Source organism: Gossypium hirsutum, chromosome A06 (genome assembly GCF_007990345.1).
Source record: "Gossypium hirsutum isolate 1008001.06 chromosome A06, Gossypium_hirsutum_v2.1, whole genome shotgun sequence".
Taxonomy (NCBI): Eukaryota; Viridiplantae; Streptophyta; class Magnoliopsida; order Malvales; family Malvaceae; genus Gossypium; species Gossypium hirsutum.
This window is the reverse complement of record NC_053429.1, coordinates 110,637,223-110,645,147: the sequence shown is the minus strand read 5'-3', so window position 1 is coordinate 110,645,147 and position 7,925 is coordinate 110,637,223. Positions and strand designations below refer to the sequence as shown.

Here is a 7,925-nt window from a genome sequence, read left to right as displayed (position 1 = left end):
CTCCATTTGTCTCGCACCTCATTACTAGATGTACCTGAGTAGAACCAAGTAAACCATTAATCTTTTTATTTAGAAGTTCTACCTGGTTTGACAGCATTATAACCAAATTGACGTTATAAACATCTGTTGTTTTAGTTGGCTTAGTCCTCATGACTTGCCACTGATAGTTATTCAGTGATATCTCTTCAATAAACTCATAAGCATTTTTAGGTGTTTTATTATTAATGGTTCCGCCAGCAGCTGTGTCAACCATTTGTCGAGTCGAAGGATTCAAGCCATTATGGAATGTTTGAACCTGTAGCGAAAGCAGTAACCCATGGTGAGGGCACTTTCTTAGTAAGTCCTTGTATCTCTCCCATGCATCGTAAAGATTTTTAAGTCCATCTGTACAAATAAAGAGATATCATTACGTAATTTGACCGTTTTAGGCGGTGGAAAATATTTTAATAGAAAATTTTCGGTCATTTGTTCCCAATTAGTAATTAACCCTCATGGTAACGAGTTCAACCACTGTTTAGCTTTGTTCCATAATGAAAAGGGAATAACCGAAGACGAATGGCTTCATCAAAAACGCCATTAATTTTAAATGTATCTCAGAATTCCAGGAAATTTGCCAAGTGAGTGTTCGGATCTTTATCCTGCAAACCATCAAACTGAACAATTGCTGTATCATTTGAATAGTGTTAGGTTTTAGTTCAAAATTATTTGCAGCAATAGCAGACCTAACTATACTTGAGTCAGTTCCTGTTAAATTAGGTTTAGCATAATCATACATAGTACGAGGAGCAAGATTCTGATTTGCTAGTTCAACGTGTATCGCAGAAGGTAGCTAATTGTCTTGGTTTTTAGCCGTCTCTTCGGTTGGGGTTTGAGTATCGTCCTCTTGCTCATTCTTTGTGTATCTTAAGCTTCGCCTTATTTCTCTTTGGTTTCTGCGAACTGTGCGATCGATTTCTTCGTCAAAAAATAGTGGTCCTGACGGGTTTCTTCTAGTCATAAACTATAAAAACCTGCCAAGAGAAAGAAAAAGTAAATTAATAAATAATAATAAAATTAAAATTAAAATTAAATTACAAGAAAAATAAATGGCTAAATTAGTAAAACAATGAGCGTTCCTAATATCTTAGTTCCCCAGTAACGGCGCCAAAAACTTGATCGCGATTTTCGTGTGATAGGTTTTAAATATTTATAAAGAATCCTTCTTGAAACTAACTATTATCACGATGTAGGCAAGTGTACCTATCGAACAGTAGTATAGTTTTAGCAAGACCGGATTGTCGAACCCAAAGGAACTAAAAGTACTAGTAATGACTGTCTTTTTATTATCTAGCCTAAGAATAAGAGGGTTTTGTTTTAACTAACTAATTATCTAAACTAAGAATTCGCAGAAAGTAGAATTGAGAGATTACTTTTGGAAAACGATTGAATTAAGACAATACCTAAGGAAAAATCCACCTAGACTTTACTTGTTATTCTGGCTTCGAATCAGACGATTTATTCATTTAACTTGTCCCATAGAGATCCCTAAGTTATGTTATTATCCCTATTCAGGACTAATAACATCTAATCCCTAGATTGAACAATTGAGACTTTTCTCTAATTAACACCCTAAGGTTGCATTAACTCGATTTATGGATCCCCTTATTAGGCTTCACCCTAATCCGACAAAATCTTGTCACCTTATGTCTAGGCGTGTAATCAACTCCGCTTAATTATAATAAATGTACTCTTAGACAGGGTCTATTCCTCCTTTGAATAAGAGCTTATCTTGAATCAGTATCCTGGGATATCAAAACAAGAATTAAGAACACATAATTAAGAACAAGTTAAATATTTATCATACAATTTAGAAAATAATAACAAGATTCATCTTAGGTTTCATTCCCCTTAGGTATTTAGGGGATTTAGTTCATAACTAAAAAGAAAAACATCTCAGAAGAATAATGAATACAAAACATAAAGAAAACCCAAAACTCCTGAAGGGAAATTGAGGGGAGATCTTCAATCTTGATAGTGAATCCGGCTTCTAAGATGGATTAATCAACTTCCCTTGAGCAGTTCCCTACTTCTTTCTCTCTGTGTGTCCCCTTCTTATCTTCCTTTAGAGCGTATTTATAGGCTTTAGAATGCCTAAAAAACCTCAAAATTAGCCTTTTTCAAATTGGACTCAACTTGGGCTCGGCAGGGACACGCCCATGTGACACGCCCTTGTGAGTCGTGCTTCGATTCTGCCAAATTGACACGGCCGTGTGGTCTGCTCGTGTAAGGAAGTCCAAGCCGTGTCGATTTCGTACTTTGGCCCATTTTCTCCATTTTTGGCTCATTTCTCGTTTCTTCCGCTCCCCTATGCTCACCTAAGTATAAAACATGAAATTAAGGCATTAGGAGCATCGAATTCACCAATTCGAAGGAAAAATCATCCATAAAATGCATTAAGCATGGGGTAAAAATATGTATAAATTACGGTTTATCAAACTCACACTATCCAATCATCAACTTGGTAGACTTTTGATCTTTTTGACTTAGTTATGTGGCATGTATATAAGAGTTCATATATGTAACGCCCCAAAATTTTAAGAATTTAATTATGAAAATATGATGTAATTAGATATTTGTATCTGTGGTTTTAACGCCCCAAAATCTTAGTATTTATGTTTGTATAGTTATGACAGAAATGCATGTCTATTTCAGTGGTTATGTGTTCTGGGAAGTGTCTGAGAAGTCCTGAGTTCAAGCCTTGGCTTATGCAAAAATTTTGTTTTTAAATAAAAGTGGGTAAAATATGACAAAAAAGGCCTACTGGTCTAGGGGATAAGTGGCGTGTTACTTATGTCTGAGATCTGAGGTTCGAGTCTTGGATTTCACAATGGATTTTATTTTGCTATGAGTAGGTGGAAGTGGTCCAGGCTAGCCAAAACTCTAAGGAGTTTGAAAGGGGTTCGAATTGGTTGATAGAAAGATTAGAGGAGAGATTTGGGGAGAGTTTTGAGGAGTGGATCAAGGAGTAGGGCAGTGGTGGTACCGAAATGGGATCCTCCTCAAGCATTTGGCTTGTTGTGGCATCCCTAGCCCGGTCATAGGACTTTTTTACTCTTAGTGCCAAAATTGTTCTAGTTTACTCTCCTTTTTGGTAGCTATTACCCATTCTGCTTCTTTTCGCTCTTTTGTTTGTTGCTTGTTTGGTTGCCAAATTTTACTTGTTACTATTCGGTATGTTTTCGTGTTGGCCTACTTTGGTTTTGTTCTCCAATATTGTGCTTTGGGTTGATCTACGTTCCTCTCTCCATCACTCTTCTTCTCTTAATTTTCTTTGCCTTAGTCGAACCTTCATTCTTCCCCTCTCCCTATTGGTCATTGACATTCACTTCTCCTTTCGTCTTTGGCTAAATACTCTTCTCCCTCCCACAACCGGTTGTAGTCCTTAGGCTGAATACCTTGTCTCATCTCCTCTTCTTTTCTTTTATTTGCTCTCTCTCAATTTCTTCCCTTTTCACTAGTATGTTGGCTAAATATTGATTGGTAAGTTTTGTCTCTGCTCTTTCGGCTTTTCTCCTCCTTTCTCTGAATGTCGATTCTCATTTTTTTCTCTCTTGGTTACAGTGTTCTTTAGGGTTTTAGAATTTATCGAGGAGTAAAAGAGTTCACTAGTGTTATAGAAATGATCGAAACCTTTTTCTCATCTTTCGATCGAAGGTAATGCTATTCATTGATATTGTATTGAACTGTGGTATTTTGGCTTGGATTCTTTGGTATTGGTCGAATGCTCCTTTCCCTTATTTTTGGGTTGCATTTTCTTTAGGTTGGTATACATTGATTCAACCCATGTGTATAAGTAAACATGAGTAATAAATCCGCTTATTATGCAGATAATCATCAAGGAGTTTCTTATCAACCATCGTCAGCGGTTTAAGCGGGCTTAAACCACACTCGTTCAATCAAGGCAAGTATCAATGTGATTTTGAGATGAGTGTTAAAAAGAGGGTGTTTAACCTTATTGATTAAAGGGCTGATAGAGGGTCTTGATTGAATATAGGGTTGGTGCTCGTGGGTTTCTGCGCTTTTTTGTAACAAGGTGTGTAACACTATTCAAAACATAAACCGATAAAAGCCACAAATTGATACTATTATTGCTACATAAACGTGTGTTCGCACGTGTGGTAATATGAACACATAAATATGGGTGTTTGATCTTAGAGGCCACCATGAGCGATCTCGTGGGATTAGGCCGATTTGGACCATATTGGGCCAAAATGGCAGTGTGGGCCCTACGAACTCGTGGGCTCCACAAGGGTAAACCACATGAAAGAATGGAGAATATTGGGCTAGGCTATGTAGTTCACATGGCCAGGGCCATTTTTGGGCATAGTGGGCTACACGGGCGCGTGAGCCCACATTGGCCCGCATTACGGACTTTGGGCCCATTTTCACTATTAGACTGCTAAGGTTGCACGGGTTGCCCGAGACGACTATGGTCCTACTGCTGGGGGCAGTAAGCATATCTCAACCCCAAAAATTGATAAATGACAGTTATGCCCCTATGAGGTAAAATGACTATTATGCCCTTATAAGATGTATGGCTGTACTGAGCATGCCATTTTATATATGTTGCATACATGCATGATATTATGATATGTTGCATGGGGATGGGTTATTATTATTGGAGGAAGTGTACTATTCTGGCAGCTCTACTGCAATTTCTGTTTAGTGCCTTAACTGGTGTTATTTTTGGTGTGTAGGGATGGGTGGGTTGATTTTATCCCCACATGGTGTGTACGGTTGGACGGAGTGGTGTGTAGAGGCTGGGTGGGTAGGATTTCTGATTGTATATTTGTACCGTGACCGCTACTGAATTGGCCTAAGGCCCACATTGATTTTGATGCTATAATGGGCTAAGGCCCTAACTGAAATTAAACTATTACTGAAATGAGCTTAGGCCCAGACTGTAAATACCTACTATATGGCTGACTGTTGTTAAGGATTACACAATGAGTTTTCATAAACTCACCCTTTTGTATTCTGCGCATGTAATCCTTAGGCGGATCGGTGCTGCGAGGGATTCGAAGGTGGCCACACATCCGCATTTGCTTCCATTTTTAACTTTTAGTTTATAAGTAATTTAATTTGGGTATTTGTTTTGTAATAAGGCCTCTTTCAGTTTTTATTTTAATTTGGGATTTATTACTTTGATTTAAATCAGTTAGTAGTAAGCCGGGGATTTTCAAAAAAAAATGTTTTTCCAAACCACCACGCTTACGCTACATATTTTGAAAACTTCTGCAACAAACATTGTTTTAAAGTGTAATAACAATCTAAATGATTAACATTTTGCTAAAACAACTTGAGTTTTAATAAGGAAAAGATATCCTAAATTCTCATCCAGATCACAAAGAGGTTTTAATATAGAACGGAATTTCAATGAAATTATAATTTCCTAAAAACACTTCAATGTGACATCGCAGATTCGGCCATAACGTCTAGGCCGGATTTGGGATGTTACAGTGGTTCTGTGTTCTACTCTTATGTTTAAGGTCTGGAGTTCGAGTTGCATTGTTAAAAAGTTTTATAATTGTTTTAGAACAACCTTCATCCATGCATTTCGTAGTTAAGTTCAATTTTAAGTAAATCAGTGTTAAGAATGAGCCTGCTGGTTCACTGGTTAAGCATCTGTCTATATTCTGTCTGGTCCCTAGTTTGAATCCCGTAGTATGTGTTAAGAAATATTTTTTTGCAATTGCCATAAGGAGGTGGTTAATTTTAAATAGTCTGAAGAATTTCTGTCGTATTTCCTTCCTTACATTTTTTCTCCTCTAAGTTTTTTTTAATCCTTCTTATTTTATTTTATTTTTCCTTCTTTTGTGTTCAATTCTGTATTAATTGAGAGTTCTTTGTTGCCTGTAAGGTCGACTGTGCGATTATTGAGTAAGTTTTACTGTTACTTTCCTCTTGTTTTGTGAGTTTCGCCAACTTAACGAGATTATGTCAAAATGGGTTTTTGCTCGATTGTTTGAACGCTTTGTTTAATCGTTCGATTGTGAGAGACATTAACCCACCGTTTTATTCTAATTTCCCCTGTTTCGTACGAGGTGAGTGTGCGAATTAAGTTGGGGTTGCATCGAATCTTTCGACATATTTTTGGTGGTGGGTTGATTTTGCTGAATTATTGAAATTGATGGTATAATTGATTAGTGAATAATTATCTAAGCTCCAGGAATTCTCCGTAATGTTTCTCTGTCTAAGCGAAATCTGGTGCATATCAAAAACCTTAATTTTGCAAGTTTTGGGTCACCAAAAATGGTAGCTGTCGGTGCCACACGGCTAGGCACACCAGCGTATTATGACATACCTTGACTCATGGCTACCGAGTGTATTATGACAGACTTTGACTCTACTCCTACTCAGAAATTGAGGGGTTCTGTTTCCCTAATCTGGGACGAAGCTTATTAGTGGTGGTTAACCGTTGAGCAAGGTGCTTAGCCTAAACAAGTGAACTGGGACTATTTCAAGAACACCTTCCAAGGTAAATATGTGGGGGTGAGTTATATCGAGGCTCACCGACGCGAGTTTATGAGCCTAGTTCAAGGCGACCGGTCCATGGTTGAGTATGAAGTCGAGTTCCCGCGATAGAGTAGGTCTGCACAAACACTAGTAGCATTTGATTACGACAAGTGTGTGAGATTCGAGGAAGGACTGAGATATGATTTTCGGGTTCTGATAGCTTTTCAAAGGGAGAGGGTTTTTGCAGTTCTAGTGGACAAGGAAAAAATAGTGGAAAAAGTGAAGAGTACTTAACGTGAGCGACGTGATTGTGAAAAGGATCAAAATAAGATTCAGAGGGATTCGGGTTCCTCTGGTTCTAGTTGACACCCTAAGAAGCGGGCTAGGTTTGATAGGCCCCCGAGGGCCGAGGCACCACCTTTGGTGACGTAGATTCAGTTGTGTGGTGAGTGTGGGGAATGCTATCTGAGTGAGTGCTGGAGGAAGTTAGGAGCGTGTCTCTGTTGAGGGTTGATGGAGCACCGAGATAGAGATTGCTCTCGTAGACCAGATTTAGTGTCGATTACAGCACAAACTTCTGCTTCAAATTCTGTTCGGCCTCTGAAAGAGGTTCAGCAACCATTCAAAGGTCGTTTTACTGGTAAGGGTAGTGGTAATGGAGCTGGGAGAGGACAGCGAGCACTGGGTAGAGGTACTGGTCAAGCTGAGGTTCGTCAGCCGACACTGGTTTATCTGACGAGACGCCGCGAGGAGAGAGATGATGTTGATGTCATTACATGTACCTTCATTAGTCACTCTGTTCTGTATTATGCTCTCATTGATATTGGCTCTATTTACTCGTACATAACTAGTATCATTTCTGTAACTCTGGTTTAATTGCTCAGAATACTGCTGAGAATTTTCTGTGATTAGTCTGATGGGTCAGTCAGTTCGAGGTGATAAAGTATACAGACGGGTACCTTTAGAGCGTCAAGGTATGGTGTTTCTGACTGATTTAATGGAATTACCCTTTAATGAGTTTGATTTAATTCTGGGAATGGATTGGTTCATTGAGTATCGGGTCAGTCTGGATAGTGCAACCAAGAAGGTTACTCTGAGACCGACTGAGAATGACAAGGTGGTCATGGTTGGTGAGCGGTGAGATTACCTCTCTAATGTAATCCCTACCCTTGTAGGAAACAAGTTAGCCCGAAAGGGGTGCGAGGCCTACCTTGCTTACGTATCCGATTCTGCTCTCGAAAAGCTTTCAGTGGGATATATTCGCACCGTAAGGGAATTCCTTATCGTTTTTCCTGAGGAATTGCCCAAACTACCTTCGGAAAGAGAGGTGCAGTTTGGAATTGATCTGTTACCAGGTACTGCTCCAAGGTCTATAGCACCCTATTGCATGGCACCGAAAGAACTGACCGAATTAAAAATGAAACTTTAGG

At 38.8% G+C, this 7,925-nt stretch overlaps 1 non-coding gene across 1 annotated transcript; it reads left to right on the top strand.

Moving 5' to 3' along the window:
• Positions 1–311: 311 nt before the first annotated feature.
• LOC121231659 (small nucleolar RNA R71) lies at positions 312–417 on the top strand. The gene has a single exon (XR_005929715.1). It is a non-coding gene; the product is annotated as a small nucleolar RNA R71 (small nucleolar RNA).
• Positions 418–7,925: the final 7,508 nt, after the last annotated feature.